The sequence below is a fragment of the Lemur catta genome, chromosome 1 (genome assembly GCF_020740605.2).
Source record: "Lemur catta isolate mLemCat1 chromosome 1, mLemCat1.pri, whole genome shotgun sequence".
Classification (NCBI taxonomy): domain Eukaryota; kingdom Metazoa; phylum Chordata; class Mammalia; order Primates; family Lemuridae; genus Lemur; species Lemur catta.
The window spans coordinates 212523852-212543489 of NC_059128.1; the positions used below are offsets into that span (position 1 = coordinate 212523852).

The 19638-nt window shown below is 38.6% G+C and overlaps 1 protein-coding gene across 11 annotated transcripts in view; it reads left to right on the plus strand.

The window, feature by feature from the left end:
* LOC123630380 (LIM domain containing preferred translocation partner in lipoma) overlaps positions 1–19638 on the plus strand; it is a 648766-nt gene that overhangs the window by 114920 nt on the left and 514208 nt on the right. The window contains exon 1 of one of the 11 annotated variants that reach the window (XM_045539913.1): positions 12440–12483. The exons of the other annotated variants lie outside the window; for them this stretch is intronic. The gene's annotated coding sequence lies outside the window, so the exon portion shown is untranslated. Of the gene's footprint in view, positions 1–12439; positions 12484–19638 lie in introns of those variants that run through there. 11 annotated transcript variants of the gene reach the window in all.

Genomic DNA, 19638 nt, shown 5'->3' on the forward strand with positions numbered 1-19638 from the left:
GCATCTCTAACATTATGGTAATGCCAGCAGTCTTCTCTTTTGGTGGGGTGGGGTGTCCTGGAACAGTGTGGTTAATGAATGTAGAATCTATTAACTCCTTATTTCTACTCTGCCTGGTGCAAAGCAGCAGCACCAGCAACCTCCCTTCCCCCAACCCCCACCCCTGACAGCTATGGGAACAGTGTCACTTAGGTCTGAAAATTTCCTAGCTTGCTATCTTGTCCTGGGATAAGGTCTTCATTTCTTTTTCCGTAAAATGGGGATAATAATAAGCCCAATTTTGCCCATGTCGTGAGCATTAGCTGAAGAAAGCAATAAGAAGACTCTTTGTAGGTTATACTGGACTCTGTATTTTTGCAGCCCATTTTCTCTTTTTTCTCCTTCTGCTAGTGGCCGAGGGACCTCTTTAGTCTTGAAAAGACCCACTTGTGCAGAGGAAGGGGGAGCTTATAGAGGGAAGTGACTTTCCAACGGCCTTGGAGTGAATTGGAATCCTGAGATCTGTGCCCAGCTTTGTCACATATGTTAAATTCCACTATTTGGTGTGAGCCTGATTTGCCCATACCTAAGACTTTCCGAGGGGGAGACAGAAACTTCTGGAAACTCTCTGAAGTCTTAAAGTGGGGTGGGAGAAGTCTCCTGGGCTGTGCCGCTGTGGGTATGGAGGCTCCTGTTCCCCTCTCCCTGTGTTGAGCAGTGAATTGTTCCTTGGGTATTTGGGTTTTGAATGAGTCCACATGCATGTGACCCAGGGGACCTTGTGGTATGCTTGGCAGCATGCTGGCATTAGTCAGAAGGCAAACCTGCCCGTCTTGACCCCAGAACCCACTTACTCTACGTGGATGAGAAAGTCCTCTCTGATCCTCAGTTTCCTAGTTTACAGTAGCTTCTGGAGAACAGTGTTTTCTCTCGTACTGCTTTATGGGGTTGGTATGGAAATCAAAGGAGAGAAAAACTCGTTTTTTAAATGCTATTTCAGTATTCAGATATCATTAGTTTCTGCCATATAAATGGGCAGCTGACTTCTTTGCTTCCTTCCCATGTAAGTGTATTAATACTACAAAAGATGACCAGCTAACTCTCTTCTCTGAAGATAGTTGGTAAATGGGCCAATCTGTTTTTACTTGCTGTCTGAGGTCACTGAATTTAAGCTTGGACCATTTCAAATGTAGATGGAGGATGTGTATTTCAAATGTATATTGAGGATACGTGGTGAGATGTGACCATGTAAATCAAAGCACAAATTCAAGAATCTTAGGTTTCCATCAGCCTCATATCTACCTTAGCTCATAATATTCAGTTCTTCACAGACACTGGGGTTGCCCCTCCCCCTTAAATGCAACCCACGGAGAACTGTTTGCCATGGAGCCTTAATCACTGGGCTCCAGAAGGTCTCTATTTAAGAAACTGAGGTCTGGCAAGGTCACACGTTGAGGAAATGGCAAAATCAAGACTAGAAGCCAGCTCTTTGGATTCTCAATCCCCTGCTCTTTCTGACACATCACTCTTCCCTCCTGTCAGGTGAAGAGAGAAGCCAGATGGTTTGACAAATGGTTCTTGTTGCTGTCAAATTTGCCTTCTCTTTCTGCTCAGACAGACAGTTCTTACCTTCCCTTTTTGGGGGGGAAGGGGAGGTGGGGTGAGGAGAGAAGGAGGGAGGTAGATGAAAGAAAAAAAGAATCATTTTATTGCCTGATTCTTTATGTGGTAGAGATGGCCAATAAGTTCTTGTTTCTTTGGCAAGAAGCAAAGCAAAGGCAATGAGTAATCGTCACCTTGAATTTAAAGCACACAGAGGCCTAGAAATGGCAGGCTGTATAAGGAGACAACATTGATTTCATATATATTTGTCTTAAAAAAAACATGTTTAAGATGCCATATCCATAAATACTAATAAGGCTGTCTGATTCCAATTTTCAGGTGAGATTAGCATTTTATTGAGTATTTTATTTGTCAGATTCAATACTGGATGTACCATCCTCCCAGGCTTATTAGCATAATTGCTGTGCTTAAGCAACAATAAAAAAATCAGCAGTAAAATAGCAGTTAGTGCAGGCAATTTGTTATCAAAAGCTTTTACTTAAGGACAGCTCTAGCCTGTATTTATTAGCAAGTTAGGGTTATAATTTATTTTTATTTTGAAATACAAGAGAGGGGGAAAGATTTTGCTTTTCTGTTTTGGAAATAATAGAGAAATTAGAAAGCATTGCCTCTCTGGAAAATTGTCTGCATCCCTTCTTGCTTTGCAGAAAGCAGGAAGAACAAACAGGTAGTAGTGTCTCTAGATGTTTTTACAGACATTTCCACCACACTTTCAGATCTCTTTTGTTGCTTAAATCTCAGACCAGTTCTGTGAGATCTCCATTCTTAGAAATGGAAAACTGAAATGACATGCTACAGAAGAGGCAGTTGAGTGGCAGAGCCAAGATGCAAGAAATATTCTTGCGGCCTCCAGTCTTGTCTCAGCATTGCTACCCTTCGTGCTGTTACCCAGAACTCCTGGTGTGGGTGCTGTTTCTCCTGTGCGTGTTTTTTAGCCTTGCCTTTTTGCATATGTGTATGTGCAGACATACACAGACATATGTATATATGCATATCTGCAGACACATTCACATGTCTATACACATATGGGTTCATCTGTACACACATACCTATGCATGTATATTTTTCTCTAAAATTTAATCGTAAACTCTTGCATTTGTTTTTCTTTTGGTGCCCTAGTTGGAGCAATTCTGCCACATGAGTTTCTCTTGACACCAAATGTCCTCTGTTCCTTGCCTTTAAAATCAATCTCTCTGTTTCTACCTAGAGACTGACTCAGGAAAGCACTTGTGATTACCGTCTGTGAAGGACCTAATGCAAAATAAATGATTTTATAAGTAATATGGCAGTCTTTGTAGAGAAGACAGAGATAAGATTTAAAAATGTGGAGATTGAGAAATCATTTTTCTTTCTTTATTTCTTGAGAAAGTGTCAGAAATAAATAAGAACATTAAATTGATGCTTTTTAGTGGGTTTTAGGCTTCAATTATGGGTAATAATTTTCAAATTGGAGATAAAATTTTGAGTGAAAATGGACAACAGAAGCTCCTAAACTTTGAGAGAAGTTATTTTAGCATCTTAGATTTTCTTTTCTCAGTAAATTCAGAGAAAGATCATGTAAGCATTGACTCTGAACATCTCTAAAATGCAAGACTCTGTTCTGGCTACTGTGAGGTTCCACACTAGTTCACACAGGGCTGTGAGACATGTTTAGACTATTAGAGAGGATATTAACAATAAATTAATAATGTTTTGTTTTAGACCAGCTATTATAGGACAGAAACTCTGGTATGATTTTTTTCTTACGTCATTTGAATTTCATGCTTCATTCAATTATTCATTGAATAAATATTTATTGAGCACTTATTATATAACCAGTCCCTGTTGTATTTTATATGTATCATCTCATTTAATTTTTATAATTGTCCTGTGAGATAGTGGCAGATACTGTTATCATTGTTCTCTTCATTTAGATGAGGAAACTGAGGCATAACGAGGCTAAGTAGCTTGTCTAAGTCACACAGCTGGTAAGTAGCAGAACTGCTTGGTCTCCCTGTCCTCCAAACACATGTTCTTTTCACTGTACTACGTGGCAAAAAATGAATAAGTGAATAGATAGGTAGATAGTGCTAATGATGATTTGAGAATGTCAGAACCCATGCAGAACCTGAATGTTTATAAAAAGTATAGAACTTGAAACTGGACAGATGTTCAAATCCTATGTTTCTCAGTGTTTATAAAAACCTTAATTAAATGACCTCCTAGGATTTTAGTGTCTTCCTTTGAATTAAGGATAATAAAATCTCTCTTAGAAAATGTAATATGAGAGCCTCCAAAGGTACTTGGTTATTTGGGTATTCAGTCCATCTTGGAAGTGCCTATCAACAGAACGTTTTGTGCACTGGTTAGGGATAGCAGCCAAAGCCACATTACCTGGGTTTAAATCCATTCTGCCACATAATATCATATGACCTTGGGCAGACAACTTTATCTCTTGTGCCTCAGTTTTCTCATCTGTAAAATGGACTTACATCATAGGGTTGTGGTGAGGATTAAATACGTTAGAATATGTGAAGCATGTAGAACAATGCCTGGCACACCTCAAGCCGTGTACCAGTGTTTGCTTTGCCTATTCTGCTGTACCACAGTGATGAAGGACAGGTACACAGTGAACAGTTTAGGACTGGTTAGCATCTTGGCCCATTCACTCAGGGACAGTGAACAAGTTTAGCCTAGAACATAGGAGTTGTATTATATTTACACAGCCACTAATGACCTTGGAAAACTTCTTGGCCTCCCTGCCCTTGACCTTCGCTTATCTGCAGTTGGTGGCTGAGAGAGTAAATTTCAGGTGATGGAGGGCCTGGGGAATGGAGTGCGTCCACATCCTTGATAATCTTCCCTGGTGGAAAGTTGGCATGTGGCTGCCTAGGGTCTGTTTGCTGGTCAAAGGTGACCTGTGGGGTGATATTTTTTCTGTGTCTTCCTGGCAAGTTCTGCCTTTCCTCAGTCTGTACGTGCCTGGGTCCTGTCCTCCAAGCTGTCTTCCATTCCCCTTCTCTCTAGAAAGCGTTGATATAATACGGCCACCTCTTCCTTGGATCGTTTCTCTAGCACCAGAAGGAAGTGGGTGGGAATTTTGGCATGTCACTTTTTGAAAGGTAATACATTCTAACATATGTATTTCACCTACCTTCAAAGAGTAAGAATACACTGAAAGACACTCAATTTTAAAGATGTGTTGCTGATGTGAGCTCTAAGATGAAAGGTTCTTCAGGATCTTGTGCTTTCTTGGACTTGTTGTCCTCAACAATAATTATTTTTACAAAGCATGTGTGTGCACACGTGTGTGAAGCTTCCTAGAATTGGTAGTGTTAATTTGGGGGTATTTCTTTGGCCCGCTTGAAATAGGAACAGAAAAGCAAAAGTGTTCTTTCATGTCATTAAAAATATCTTTATAGGAAAGGACATTAAGATGATACCTTATAGTATGTGGGGGCCTTTGTAGTTTTCAAAGCACTTAAATTCACATTTTCTTATGTGTGTCTTACAGCATCCCTGTGAGGTAGACAAGGCATGGCTTATCATTATTTCTTTTTTAGATATACTGTAACTGAAGTTCAGAGAGGTGAAGTGAGTTTTCTTAAAGCAGTGATGGATGAAAACCCAGAACATTGGAGTCTGGGGTGGTTTTTGCTCCACCACCCTGATTTGAGTGTAGTGAGATCATTCTTACCAAATCCTGTCCAGGTTATATAGACTTGTAATATATCTTAAAAATACTCTCTTTTACTTTTCTTGTTTAAAAAGATAAGATAAAAAGTTAGCTATGATTTGATACTAACTTGTTTCTCCCCAAGTATAAACAGTGATGAATCTCTAGGACCTGCCGTTAAACCAGCATGTGCTTTTCAAAAATCAAATGTCAAAGTATTTCCTGAACCTTGCTTTAATGAACAAGAGAAGTGAAGGTAAAATTCCTTTTTTGCATGAGGTAATTAGGAAACAGGATGTGCAAAGTTGCTATATGAATTTAAAGAGGAACACTTGTACTGATGTACAAACTGGATGGGCACATTACAGAGGGTTTCATGCTGGTAGAAATTTTAAGTAAAATAAATTCTCATTAAGCATATCAATTATTTTTGGTTTGCTTGAAAACCTAATCTGTTTCATGAATTCAATCTAAGGAAGTCTCTATCTCTACACTCCAAAAAACAGAAACATGACTCAGACATCTAGTTCTGATTGCAAAGTGCCTTTATCTGGAAGCCCAGCATGTCCTCAGAATTGGAACAGAGGAATGGAAGATGCACTTAAGCGTCCTAATGACTCAGGAGTCTGCCCTGTGCTTGCTTAGAAGGCGGGAAGGATTAAATTCTCTTTGGCAAATGCCTTTGAGTCTCTTAGACACATGGCATCAAATAAGCCCATTGCTGTATTATTAGTGTCATGTACCAGAGTATGGGGTGGGTGACATATGTTTTGGAAACCTATTTCTTTCCTTCACACCACATGGTTTCTTAGTTGGCAACTTCTCGGTGAATTGCCAGCTTCCTTACAGTGTTTTGAAATACCTGCTTTAGAAGGAGGCAGAAAGTTTTTCTTTTAGAACAGATGAGCCCCTAGACCCCCTGACTTTCCATCTTTGATGGTTTTCTTTGAGGTCTCCATTGTCTGGTAATTGCATTAGTGTGATTTATGCCACAAATGCAGATAAACTTGTGCTTTTTCAGGACATACATAGCTATAGATTTTCTATCCCCACGGAAGTCCATGCAACATCTGTGTTTCCCATGTAATAATTAGCTCCAAGTCTACAATCAAGGTTAGAAATGAAATCACTTCCATGGCAAGTGAGTTGTAACAAATGGCAGATTCCCTCCTCTGAGTTTCTCTCACATTCTTAATTCTGTTTAATCTGGCATTGACTTATTCTGTGTGTGTTTCTTCTGCTAGATTTTGAACTCCTGGAGGACTGGTGTCATATCTTATTAATTACCATTGTAGTCCATGGTGCCTTGTAAGTGTTTATTGCTAAGTGGTTGGGTTTCATATCTAAAGAAGCTGAAAAGGTAGTTTTCCTTGAGAGAGAAATGGTTTTGAGGGTTGAGCCTTCAGTGTGTGCCCAGTCTGCCTGCTTGGAGCACTGTGTCCTAACTTAGGGAGCCCAAAGTCTAGTTGTCATGTCAGCGAGAGTGCCTCGTCACCTGAAACGATGCACTTACGAACCATCCTGACGAGTTCTGCCTGTAGAATGGCTTAGGTCACCAAGCTCTGGCATGTCTTCTTTCCTTTCAGAATTCCCGGACATAGCCCTCACTTTCTTCACACCTGTGATGGGATAATCACGAAGGGGTCATTGAAGGAATAAGCAAAACATTTGCCAAATTGAGAGCTAGCTAATTTGGTAGATGGAGGTCTATTTTTTTAAAAAGTAGATTGCTGAATGAATAAGCAAAATGTGGTATAACCATAAAATGGAATATTGGTAGGCAACAAAGAGGAATAAAGTACTGATACATGCTGATACAACATGGGTGAACCTTGAATTCATTATGGTAAGTGAAAGAAGCTAGTTACAGAAGATCATATGTTGTATGATTCCTTTTATATGAAAAGTCCACAACAGGCAAATCTATAGAGTCTATAGAGACAGAAAGTAGATTAGTGGTTGCTGGCAGGGTTGGAGTGGGGGATAGGGAGTGATTGCTAATGAATATGAGTTTCTTTTTGGGTCGCTTAATATCTTAAATTATATTGTACTGATTGTTGTTCAACCTTGTGAATGTACTAAAAACAGAGCTGTATACTTTAAATGGGTGAATTGTATTGCATGTGAATTATATCTCAATAAAGCTGTTAAAAAAAAAGTAGATTGCCCTTCAATCTACAGTTCCTGAGGGTTGCTTCAGGGGTTCAAAAAGTACCAAGTTTTTAACTCATCTTGATTTGTTTTGGGCAAAGAAGTCATGTATACCTAACAATGATGAACACACTTAAGAAAAAACTGGTAACACTAGAGCCACTGAACTTGAAATATGTTTCCATCTAACTTTATGCACAATTTTTTTCAGGAGCTTTAAAAATTTATACTTCCTGAAATGTTGATTAGTGAGATATCCAATAAGAAATAACAGGGTTCTGACAGCCCTGATTGTATAAATAGGCGTTTGGGATTGTGTTCATGGTTTGCTTGTCAGCACTAGAGAAATGTGTGATTATGTTGAATGATGGTTAATTTCCTTACCCACCCATTTTAAAAATAAAGATGTACGGCTGGGAGACAGGTGCCCAGAGAAAAAAAAGAGACCTGCAGCTTTGATAATGAACCCCAGAAAGAAACTAGAAGGAACAAGTTCCTATTTAGGAGTTGGCATTTGAGTCCTGCCTGGTTTCTGGCTATAGCTGATGGGTTGGAGAACAGTGGCTAGCATCTCACAAAGGATTTTTCATTTACTGTTGTTTTGTGTTTAAGTCTAGGCAGCTTTTCTCCCCTCCTCCTTCAAGGTCATTGTCTCACCCTCTCTGATTCACTTATTGTGTCAACAGAGTTAAAAGAGCAGCCAGTGGACATGCGTAGAGGCTGGAGGAGAGTTGTGCTTTCTAGCTCTGTATTTGAACAGTTCATACACAAACAGTTCTCTTTGATTAAATATCCGGTGAAACCAATTCACATGAACTCCAATTAAACTTTAATGAACACGTGGGTGTATTAATATCAGCTGAGTAATGCAGGCTGCACAGATTCCAGTAAGTGACTCACTTCTCTGAGCACTCATTCCCCATGCACAGTTAGAGTTACTAGAAAGCTTCCAGCTATATTTGAGTGGATCTGGTCTGGGCCTTGTAATTCGAGCAATCTTCAAAGCTTGTTATTCATCTAGTGACAAAACCATAGTCATCCAGACCTCTGTTTTCAGAGCGAGTATTGGGTATGGGGAGACTTGTTCACATTGAGCAATTAGGCCCTTTGTGGAGCAGTGACCATTTGGATTTTTATTTTCTCCATCTTCCTGTTTTGTTTTTTTTCTTTCAATTTTATTTCAGAATATTACGTGGATACAAACGTTTTGGTTACATAAATTGCTTTTGTACTGTTTGAGTTAAAGTTATAAGTATGCCCATCCTCTAGACAGTATGCATTGTAGCCGTTAGGTATGAATTTCCCTATCCTCTCCTCCCCCCTCCCACCTGCTTGATTTCTGATGAGTGTTATTTCCATATGTACACATAAGTGTTGATTGATTAGTTCCAATTTAATGGTGAGTACATGTGGTGTTTGTTTTTCCATTCTTGTGATACTGCACTTAGAAGAATGGTCTCCAATTCCATCCAGGTTAATACAAGAGGTATTAGGTCATTATTTTTTTCTGGCTGAGTAGTACTCCATGGTATACATATACCACATTTTATTAATCTACACATTTTATTAATCTACTTATGTTTGTTTGTTTTGTTTTTAAGTAGGAATTCTTTTTGTCCTTAAATCCAGGGTCAGTGTAGGTGAAGGTCAAGGCAGTGAAGGTAGAACACTCAGTTTTGAATTGCACATAACCTCTCTGAGCTTCACTTCCATCCACATCTGCTGGTCGGCCTCAGTCTCTGAACTCCCCTACACTGGAAGCAGCAAGGCGTGCTTGGAATGAGGAGCCTTTTTGAGCACAGACCCTGTTCCATCTAGAGATTGTTGACTGGACCTAATTCCTAGGAAGGATTAAACAAGAGAATAAATATAATGCTCTTAGTTTCATGCCTGGCACATAATAAGCACTCAGTAAATGTTTGTTAATTTCATCCAGTGGGGGAGGGATGGGAAGGAGGATTTGGACATGAATGGGGCTTGGTCCCTGAAGATTCAAAAACTCAGAGTCTTTTAGAGATTTAGCTTAAAATTGTCTGTGTAATTACAGAGTGATGACGAGCAAAAGCTTGAAAGAGATGAAAATAAGTGAAGATTTAAGAATTGGAGAAATGCCAGAGGTTGGCTGCATCTGAGAAGGCTAGGGGTTAGGGTAGGTAGTTCTAGGCTGATTAAAGAGTGTGCGCAAAAGCGGAGGCATGGGTGTACTCAGGCACAGGGTACTTACTGCCCATTTAGCGTGGTTAGAACAGAAGATACGCTGGGGATTGAGGGGGCTAAGTGACACTGCATTTAGCCTCTGCCTTAGTCCCCAAGCCTCATTCCCAGCTCCATTTGCTGTTCTGTCTCCTGTCCATTTGTACCCCTCTGGAAACCAGGTGAAACGAAGGCAGGAGTCAGGTAGAGGGCAATAATGTCTAGGTTGTGGAATGGACTTTAGATCTGTTAGTTTAGTGGGCTTGCTAACATAGCACCCCTGAATGAAATTTACCCTCTTCCTCTCGGATAACTCCTGCACATGACAACTATCCCATAGGGGACTGTGCCTGTAAAACTCTGAACCCAAGGAGCAGGGAGTAAGTCCCAAAGACTGGGAGGAAGCAGCTAAGTTTCCCATGGCCAGTTCCTTCTCCAAGCTCTGTAATTGGGTAACTCACCTGCCTCACCCCTGAGGACAAGAGGGGTGGAGGCAGGCCAACAAGGAAAGGGGGAAAAAAAAAAAAAACAAGGGAGAAAGGAGATGTTCTGCCAGTGCCAGCCTCAACATAGTTCCTTTAGGGGAAAAAGAGGCAGGCTGGAATGGTAGGACAGGCCCAGATCATGGAAGTGAGGAACCAGGGGCAGTTTTCTGAACAGGGAATGATGTAATCCATTCTGTAATTCAGGCTGGTTAATCTACTTATGCAACACCAATTGAAGGACACACTTAGATAACTCACATTGGAGTCAACAGATCTTGCATAATGCTGTCAAGGTCCGTGATGCAATAATCAGCCCCTACTTCAGAAATAACAACGACCCCTCAGTGCCAAACGTTGGACATTACTTGCAAATCTTAGACTCTGTCTTCCTCCCAGACATCGTGAAGAGAATGTCATAGGATAAAAAAAACCCAAGGTGTAAAGGCATAAATTCCATAATAATACCATAGGTGGGAGGATCTAATAAAGTAAATAAATTCTATCTTTGAAATTTTGAATATAGCAGAAAGGATTTTTGCAAATCAGGAATTAAATACATTCATGGTACAACCTAGGAACTATATGTTGCTTATAGAAAACAAAGGATTGCCTATTAGGTTTTAAAAACGTGAGCCAATAGTTTATTTAGTGATTGGAGGTAGGTATTTCATTATTTAACAGTGAAACTTACTGAACAACTGCTGCCTAGGTCATTAATTAAAATCTGTTATTTTCATTTTACTCATGAAATAATAAACAAATACAAAGGTCATTATCCAAGGACACTGGGGCTAGGTTTCATTAGCTAGTTAAATCCTTTGTTTCATAGTGGGGATTTAATACTGAAGTGAAACAATAGGATTTGTATATAGAGATTTACAAGACAACTGAATTGGATTTGGTTTTGACCTTCTGAAGAATCTGGTAGATACGCTTACTTAAACTCTCTACCTTGTTTTGGCTGAAGAGGTTTGTTTTAGAAATTCACTAGTCATGATGGATTATACATCTTTGAATTGGGAGCCTATGCCAGATTTCTTCCAGTTCAAGGTTTCTTTGGAGCCTGTCATGTTTCCACAATAATTAATTTATTGAGGATATGTTCATCTATGTTTACCTACTGTTATCTTTTTTTCAAGACTGAATGTATTGTTATAGATTAGTTGGTTAGTCTTCCTGAGGTGAATACCCTTTGCAAACCAATTCTTCCAAATCCAAATCCTGCCCACATTTCCCAGTTTGCCTCACTCCAAGGCTCCTAAATGGATCTTCTTTTCTAGAGATCTTGGGCAGACAACACTGCTCTTCTCTTGGGAACAGTTTTCTGTTTCCTTGTCCAGAGAGGACACTACACTGTTATCCTAGCCACTCTCTTGTCCCCTTCCCTTTGTCCACCATAAGCTTGATTGTCTTAGGGACACTAGCCCAGCTACCCTGTTTCTTTCCTTACCTTTGGGTTGTCTTAAATATCAGTGTTGATGATTGCCCCCAATAGTTATCTCCTAAATTTGTGGATAAAATTAACTTAGGTAGGTTTTACCAGCATTCAGTCCACATTGCATTCCTAAATCTTTGGGTGTCAACTAGAGTGTTTGTATTTTGAACATCTTCTCAGGTAATTCTGACGAGCACTTCTTCTCAAAACCTACTGATAACAGTTGCTTATGGTGTGTAGTGCTAAAGTGAAAGCTGTTAAAAAGACATTTAATCAGGATGAGAAAGATACACTCAGGGCATGAAAAGAGCAAGATGGTCACAAAAAGGTGTGGTCCCTGCTGAAGAGGAAGCTAGATGATGCTATTAGGGAACAGAAGCTCAAGGTCCTGACCATCTGCTTCTTTTATACCCAGGCTGATTCCCATAATGAATATTTATTCTGCTCAGCAGTAGTTTCCTTGTTCCTACATACATGTGCTGTGGGTTCTATTCTAGAAGTTTCCATGGGTGGGGGAGAGGACTGAGGTAAGGAGTTTTTAGCTCAGCTCCACTAATGATAAGGACAATCTTGAGATTCTGTCTTATCTACAGGCTTCAACCTTTCCATAAAGACCCAACTTCTCTTCTTGTCCCCAGGTCCTAAGCAGGTCCTGTATACATTCTCTACATGGTTAATCTTACACCATTAGTGGTGCACCAGGTTTTGTCAGAATCAGTTAACTCTTTAGCAGAAAACCCCTGGGGTGGAAGGGAGGCCAGCTTTCCTTCACACGGCATTGGACTCTCCCTGGGCTTTTTTGTGTGTGCTGTGTGGACCATTTTATAACATTTCAGTCATATCTTCCTTATTTTAAAACTACAGAATTGATCTTACCAACTTACTGGGGAACACATCATCAGTAAATTCTAATGGAAAAACCTGTCTGCTGAATGGGACAGGAAAGCGTCACAGCAATACTGGTGAGTCATCCCAAGACCAGCCAAATTTGAGCTGTGTTGCTTCTTCGATGCTGACTCTAATTCTCCCTCAGATTTTGTCGTCTTTAGCAGCTTTTGAATCTTCATCTCTGATTCCCTTTGTAGGTCAGAGTGTGTCTTTTTAAAAATTTTGCCTGGACACCCCCTTAATAGCTTGGACCAGTCCTGTTAAGGTAGTTAGTTGTGTGAATTTATGAAAGTAGCAACATAGGAAAATTTGAAGTTGTGGAACAGAGTCTCTCTCTCCCACTGTGAGGTATGGTATTAAGGGTAGGCTATATGTTTTTTGTTTATAATGAGCATGTTTGAACTCTGGGGTGAGAGGGAAGTAGAACAGTTTTGGATCTCTTTTAGGAAAAAAAAGAAAACCAAAACTCCTTTCCTGAGAAAAACAAATGGGCACTACAAAGAATGCAATAGGGCCCCAGGAAGCTTTGTGTGGGTCTGCCTGTCTCACATTCTGCTTTGTGAGCTTGGCTGCTCTGCCTTCCACGGGGTCCTCATCAAACCTATTTCTTTGAGTTTTCAATGGATCAGATGAGTTCATGCAAATGAAAATACTCTTTAAACAGAAAAATATCTATTTGTTATCTTAACATGGGGACTTGTGTTATTCCTAAAATAAAACAAACCTTTCTTTTTGAATTATAAAACTTATACAGACTCATTTTAAAAAATTAAAATGCACTAAAGGGTGAGAAAAATTCAGTCATGCATAAGTCCATCTAGAGAAACCACTGTTTTAGTTTTCTCAAGTAACTATTCTTTTTTAAAGGGGGATTGTGTTTCATCTGTGTATACATGTATAAATATAGACAGTTTTATTCAGTTTTCTTTACATAATATCATATTGTAAACATCTTTCCATGTCATTTAACATTCTTCAAAATATAAACTTCAATCACTGCGTAATACTGCATTATGTGATATATTTGCATGCATTGTGATATATTTGACCATTATTTCCATAATTAAGTGCTAGCCGCTTACCAAGAAGGGAAGTGCTTTAAAATAAGATAAGGACACTTAGCCATTTTTCTTTCTTTCTTTCTTTTTTTTTTACAGTAGAGAAATTTGAAGTATTTTATTTCATCTTAAAATAGTATGTGTTGGGCTGGAGTTTAGCAGTACCTTTAGTGAAGATCCCAATCAAGGTAAAGTTAGACCTGTAGAGTTATTAATTTAGAGAAAATTCTGACCATAACAAAATATATTAGCCCAAGATTTCTTAATTAATATAATATTAATTAAAGAAACATTTAAAAATAGTTTGGTTAGTCTCATGAATGTGCTGCATTAGGTAAGTTGCCTTACGTTTTCTGGAAGACTTTTCTTTTTCTCTTTTTAGAAGGATGCAATAGGTTTGCTTTGCCCAAAGTGTTAATTTTCTGTTGCTGGACATATGCATAATACAAGAGTTAATACATTTTTGGATATGATGACATAATGATAAAAGAAACATTTGAATATTTTCAAAAGTGGAGATTTAAGGAGTAGTAGGCTATGAGAAGGGATTTTCTAATATTTCAATCCTAAGGTTGATATTTTTGTTATGGATTTATCCCTTTCTCTCTCTTTATGCATTTCTATGTGTCTGTTCAGCATCTTGTCTTCCACATTTTCCTGAGTTCCATCCTCCTATCTGTCCATACATGTATTTTTGTACACCCACCTATCCTCCCTCCTGGCTCCTTATCCAGTCATCCATCTAACTAACCATCTCTGGCTATTACCCTGTCTCACTTGTGTCTCTTCATATACCATTCATATCTGCCTGTTCGCTGCCCATCCACGTGTATCTGCTGACCATCTATCTGTAAAGTGAAGGCAGACTTCTGATGGGAGCATATGAATTTCTTTGTTGCATTTTACACTGAAGATCACAGGGGCCAAAGATCACAAGAACCAGAAAGTGAAAATGACTAAAACTCAGCCATATTTGTTTCTCTTCAAAATCAGGAAAAATGTTCAGAACTGACCTGATTACCTATTCTATAATGGTTATCAGGATGTTCTTAATGTAATGCTTTTTAGAGAATATTATTATTTCAACTAGTATTTTACTAGGAGTCAGTTACCAGGACATAGAATAAACAAGAGCTGTTGTATAGCTTCCGAGTAGTAAGTTAAGAAATGAAAAGAGTTTTCATAAGGTCAGACTAAGGAAGAGTCAGACATACAAATGGCATTCTCTCCAAATTTATTGACTTTATAAAAAACCATACTGTAACATTTTCAGGGAGTTTGGATACGTCATAATGAAGGTATTTTTTAGATGTAGGGGTAGCATTTGGTATTGGACAAAATGGAGGGAAAATAACCAATTATTATTGAAAGCCAATTTTCTCCTTATTCGAAGAAAGTTTCTCTGCACTTACTAATTCTCACAGCAGCCCTGTAATGTAAATCTGACTATTTGCATTCATTAGATGAGAAGCAGAGACTCAGAGAGGCTAAAGGATTTGTCCAAATTTACCTGGCTAGTGAGTGGCATAGCTTTTGTGGAATAGAGACTTATTGACTCTAAAACTGTTACTCTCTGCAGTAAACCACATGGAAACCATGCAGAAGACTTACTTATAAAACCTTAGCTATGTATCAGCTCTCCCCTTTAAATTTTATGGTAACTCAGCCTCCTGCAAATAGTGCTCTTTCCAGTTCTTTTCTTGGGAGAAGAGAAGGTTTTTATATGAACAAGATAAAGAAGACAGCTCTTAGGATATGGATATGGATCAAATTTATAAACTTAACTTTGGTATTTGACAGAATGGGTTTTTCCTCACATGCTGCTTGCCATGTGTTTGTGTTTAACCTAATCCGAGTCTTACAGTTGATCCAAAAGACACAGAGGTCTCTTCCACGAGATGCATCTTATGAAGGCAAACAAACCAATGAAATACACTAACTCTTCCCAAACTTTTGTAAGCTCTAAAAAGCCAGAAAAGACTGCTATAGTAATATATTTTGCCAGACTAGCTGTAATGATCACAAATGGGCCCGAAATAGCAATGACTTCTGAAATCACAGCAAATTCATTTAGTTCTTAACTTTTCCATAGGTTTGAAAGCTTGCTCCCTCCCGTTTTATCATGCTAAACTGTAGTTGCTAACAACATTCTATTCTGGGTGGGAATTAGCTTTGGCATAATTAAGAATGAAGATGGAGACAAGTAAAAGAAGCTCTGCTATAGGACTTGCCTTATATTTTATTCTTACTTTTAATCTTCATTTTATCCTTTAAGCACTTATTAATTATCTACTGGCATTGTGCTATATGGGAAGGATACACTAGAACAGGGGTCAGCAAACTTTTTCTGTAAAGGAATAGATAGTAAATATTTCAGCATTTGTGATCCATAAGGTCTCTGTTGCAGCTACTTACTCTTCTCTCAGACAATATGTAAAATACTGAAGACTCTGGCACAGACAATATGTAAACAATTGAGCATGGATATGTTCCAATAAGAAGTTATTTACAAAAAAAATATACAGCAAGCTGGATTTGGTCTGTGGGCCAGAGTTTGGCAGCACCTGTACTAGACTGTCCAGAAAAAGAGAGACCGTTGTCTTGTTCATTGCTGTGCTGCCAGTGCCGAGAGCAGTGCCTGGTGTGTGATAGGTTCCTAATAAATATTTGTTGAATGAATGAACTCATAAATGAATGAATGAAACAGACTCCTCTAATCTCTAAGAGCTCACAGTCTAATAGAGTATATAGGAAATATATGTATATAATTTATGTAATTAAAGAAAGTACAAGGACTATGGGAGGTGCAAGGTACTTTCCTGGGAGGAAGGGTCATGGAATCAGGTAGTATCTGAGTTGTATCCTGAAGGATAGGTAAGTATATGTCACCAGCCAGAGACAGGAGGAACACTGCAGGCAGAAGAAACACACAAAAGGGAAAGAAGCAGGACATTTGTGGTGAAAAATGAGTAGATCGGATGTTCTAATATCAAGAGTTTCCTGACTTGCCTGATCTTCAAAATTACTTGTTATTAAAAATAGATTCCCAGTATCCTCCCTGGAGATTTTGATTTTGTAATGCAAGTTTGGCCAGTAATAATTTACAAAATAAATATTTGAAAAAGAGTATAACTTTGGACAGATATACTGGGACCATTTGTAATGGGAAATTAAGTTCTCAACTCTTCTTACAAACAGGACCAGGATCAACCAATGGTTGCTGGACCTTTAATTACCTTGTACTTTCCATGCCATAGAATGGAGGAAGAGCCCTGGTGAAAATCTACCCTACTTACCTGCCTGCCATCATGTGTGCCCTATGGATATTGTAAGGGTACTCCAGCCTTCATGATAAAATGGCATGTAATTTAACCAGTAAATTATAGTCACATAAATGATAATGAAAATATCAAATTCTGTGAAGCTGTTAGGTTTGTTGTTTTTGAATCTCTTGGTTGACAAATGTCTAAGAGGTCAAATGGATTCAAATGGCACATAGAAAGTTTGCATTCTATTGCTGTACCTCCAGTTCAGAGGATATTTTAATTCAATGCTCAGATTTGTTTGTAGACTGTGATTACTGGAAGGTCTATGTAGTCTAAGTCTCCTCTTTAATGACGGGAGGCACACTGAAGAGGTAGTTATTGACTTGCTCAAGTTCTATCACCAAATTATCGGCAGAACCAGGAGTTCTGCAAATGTTAAGTTACTTAATTTAGTTTTCTTTGCATAGTACCATGCCACTTTTATCAATACATTTCCTCATTTGCATAATTTCTCTCTCTTTTGAATTTCATAGCCTTTTTTCCATACCTCTTCTATGCTGCTTATCATAAAGTTATAGCTTAATGCCTTATCCTGGACCAATAACCCACTGTTATCCCAAATAAATGCTGAGTCTGTTTCCCTGGAGAGCTTAACATATTTCCTGGCACTTAGCATGTGTTCAGCAAATAATTGTAGACTTGAAATATCTTGAGCATCTTTTCTTTTCTCATGTGTTTTGACTCAAGTTCCTTTGCAGTTACATTGTCAGAGAAGTCAAGCTCTTCCAGAATTGCTAAAATACAAAGATACTTTCTTTTAAGCTTCCTTGAAAAAAAAAGTTGAATTCCCTATTATGGCTGAGACCTTTCTTAACAGCTCTTCTGATAGTTAAATGTCAGCAACTTCAAAAAAGAAATGTCAGTAAGTTATCAGGGAAAGAAATTGCGTATTTATTTGGGTGGAAATATTTTAATTGACCAGTTAAATAAAGACTGATAGCAAAACGCTGAGAAATTTCATAGCTTGCACATTTCTTTCAATTGCCAGAACTTTTTTTGTTTGTATCTCTTAGAAGACTTCATTTTTTGTTTCTTCTGCATTTTGGTTGTATATGTGCCTTGTCTCTCCCAGCAGATGGTGAGTTCTTTGAGTCAAAGCACTTTAAAAAAAATAATCTCTGCATCCACACAAAACCTAGCTATGTAGGTGCTAAATACTAAATATATATTTACTTAAAGAAGCATTGTTAGAAGATGGTCAGTCTCACCTTGAATTCATTCTTATTTTGGAGCCCTCAACTCAACAGCCATTTCACCAAACATCTGACTTTGTGCCCTTCTTTGAGCTCAGTGTTGGCAGTGGGCATGGATTGGGGCAGGAATATAAGAGTGAGTAAAACATAGTTATTTGTCTCAGGGAATTCTATTGTTTGGTGGGAAGGTCGATATACAAAACAAATATAATGTGATGTAGCAATCTGCAGTAGGTACAAATACCTGTGTTAGAATCTGGAGGCAGATTAAATCCAACAAAGTGAAACCAGAGAGACTTCAGCAAAGAATTAATATTTGAGATGAGCTTTCTTATGTCTTGGAATCCATTTCAGTTCTTGTTTTTGATCTTTCTCAACACATGTCACACACGCACACATGCTGCACACGCACACATGCACACAATGTGATTTTTTTTCTTTTTGTAATCTATAGATTTAAGAGTAGAACTGTGTTTATGTGGGATAAAAGGAAGAGAGGAACAGGTTTCATTGTATAATCTGAAGGTTTCTAAAAGTCTGAAAGACACAGCTACTTGAAATCATTGGGATGGACGTTGTCAATAGCGACACAAGCACGGAGTGCCTTGCACATCGGGAGACATTTACTGTTCTAAACTCCTGGTGTTCTATTCCAAGGATTTTTCCATCTACTTGTTGTTTTCCTCAATAGTTTAACTACATAAAATATTCCCCTTGGTTGGAGGGAGCATAGTATGGTGGAATAAGTTTAGACTTTGAAGTCAAACAGTTCTGTTTCTGTCCTAACTTTGCCATTTATTATGTATATGACTGAAGACTGTTGTTTGTCTTTTCCAAGGTTGTCTCCTCACCCTTGCAAATGGTGATAATGGAAGGTACCTCATAGAACTGTGGAATTCAAAGAGCTAATGTTTGCAAAGTTCCTATTTCAGTGTCCAGGACCTGGTAGGCCATACACCTACCTACAGAGCCAGGCAAGTTTAACCTTTTCCTACTTTAGAGTCTTGGGTACAGGAAATATTTTGTTCTCCTCTTTCCTGTAGGGAAGGTAATGGTACAAGTGTGCTGATGAAATACAACTGGTCCTGGGCCACAGTCTGGGCATGGTTTTGGGGAGAGAGCTGCAGGGTGTGCTGAGAGAGGTGGGAGCTCAAGAGGGCATCCTCTCTGAAAGAGGTGGCAGCTGCTTGACACTAGCCAATTGTTGCCACATGGGGATGCATTATTGCCAGATTTTTATGTAAAATCTTTGTTTTTTTTAAAATGTTGGCAGCTCTTTCAAGTATTTCTCATGGAAGGAGAAAAGTGCAACTTATGATCTCACTCAGTAGCATCAACTTTGGCTCAAAACAACAACAAAGCATGTTATAAGTCCACACTGTACATGGTAAACGAAACTCATCTAAAGACCAGATTTGGCCTGCAGCCCTTCAGCTTACATCTTCTGTGTGTATTTTTAGCTGGTAGAGATAACAGAAAATGATGGCAAACAGTTACTGAGTCCTTTTCATGTGCTAGACACTCTGCTATGTTTTATATATATCATTTAATTCTCACAATAACCCAAAGAAGCATGTCTTACTATTATTATCCCGTTTTACAGATACAGGCACTGAGGCTCAGAGAAATTAAGTATCTTTCCTGAGGTCACA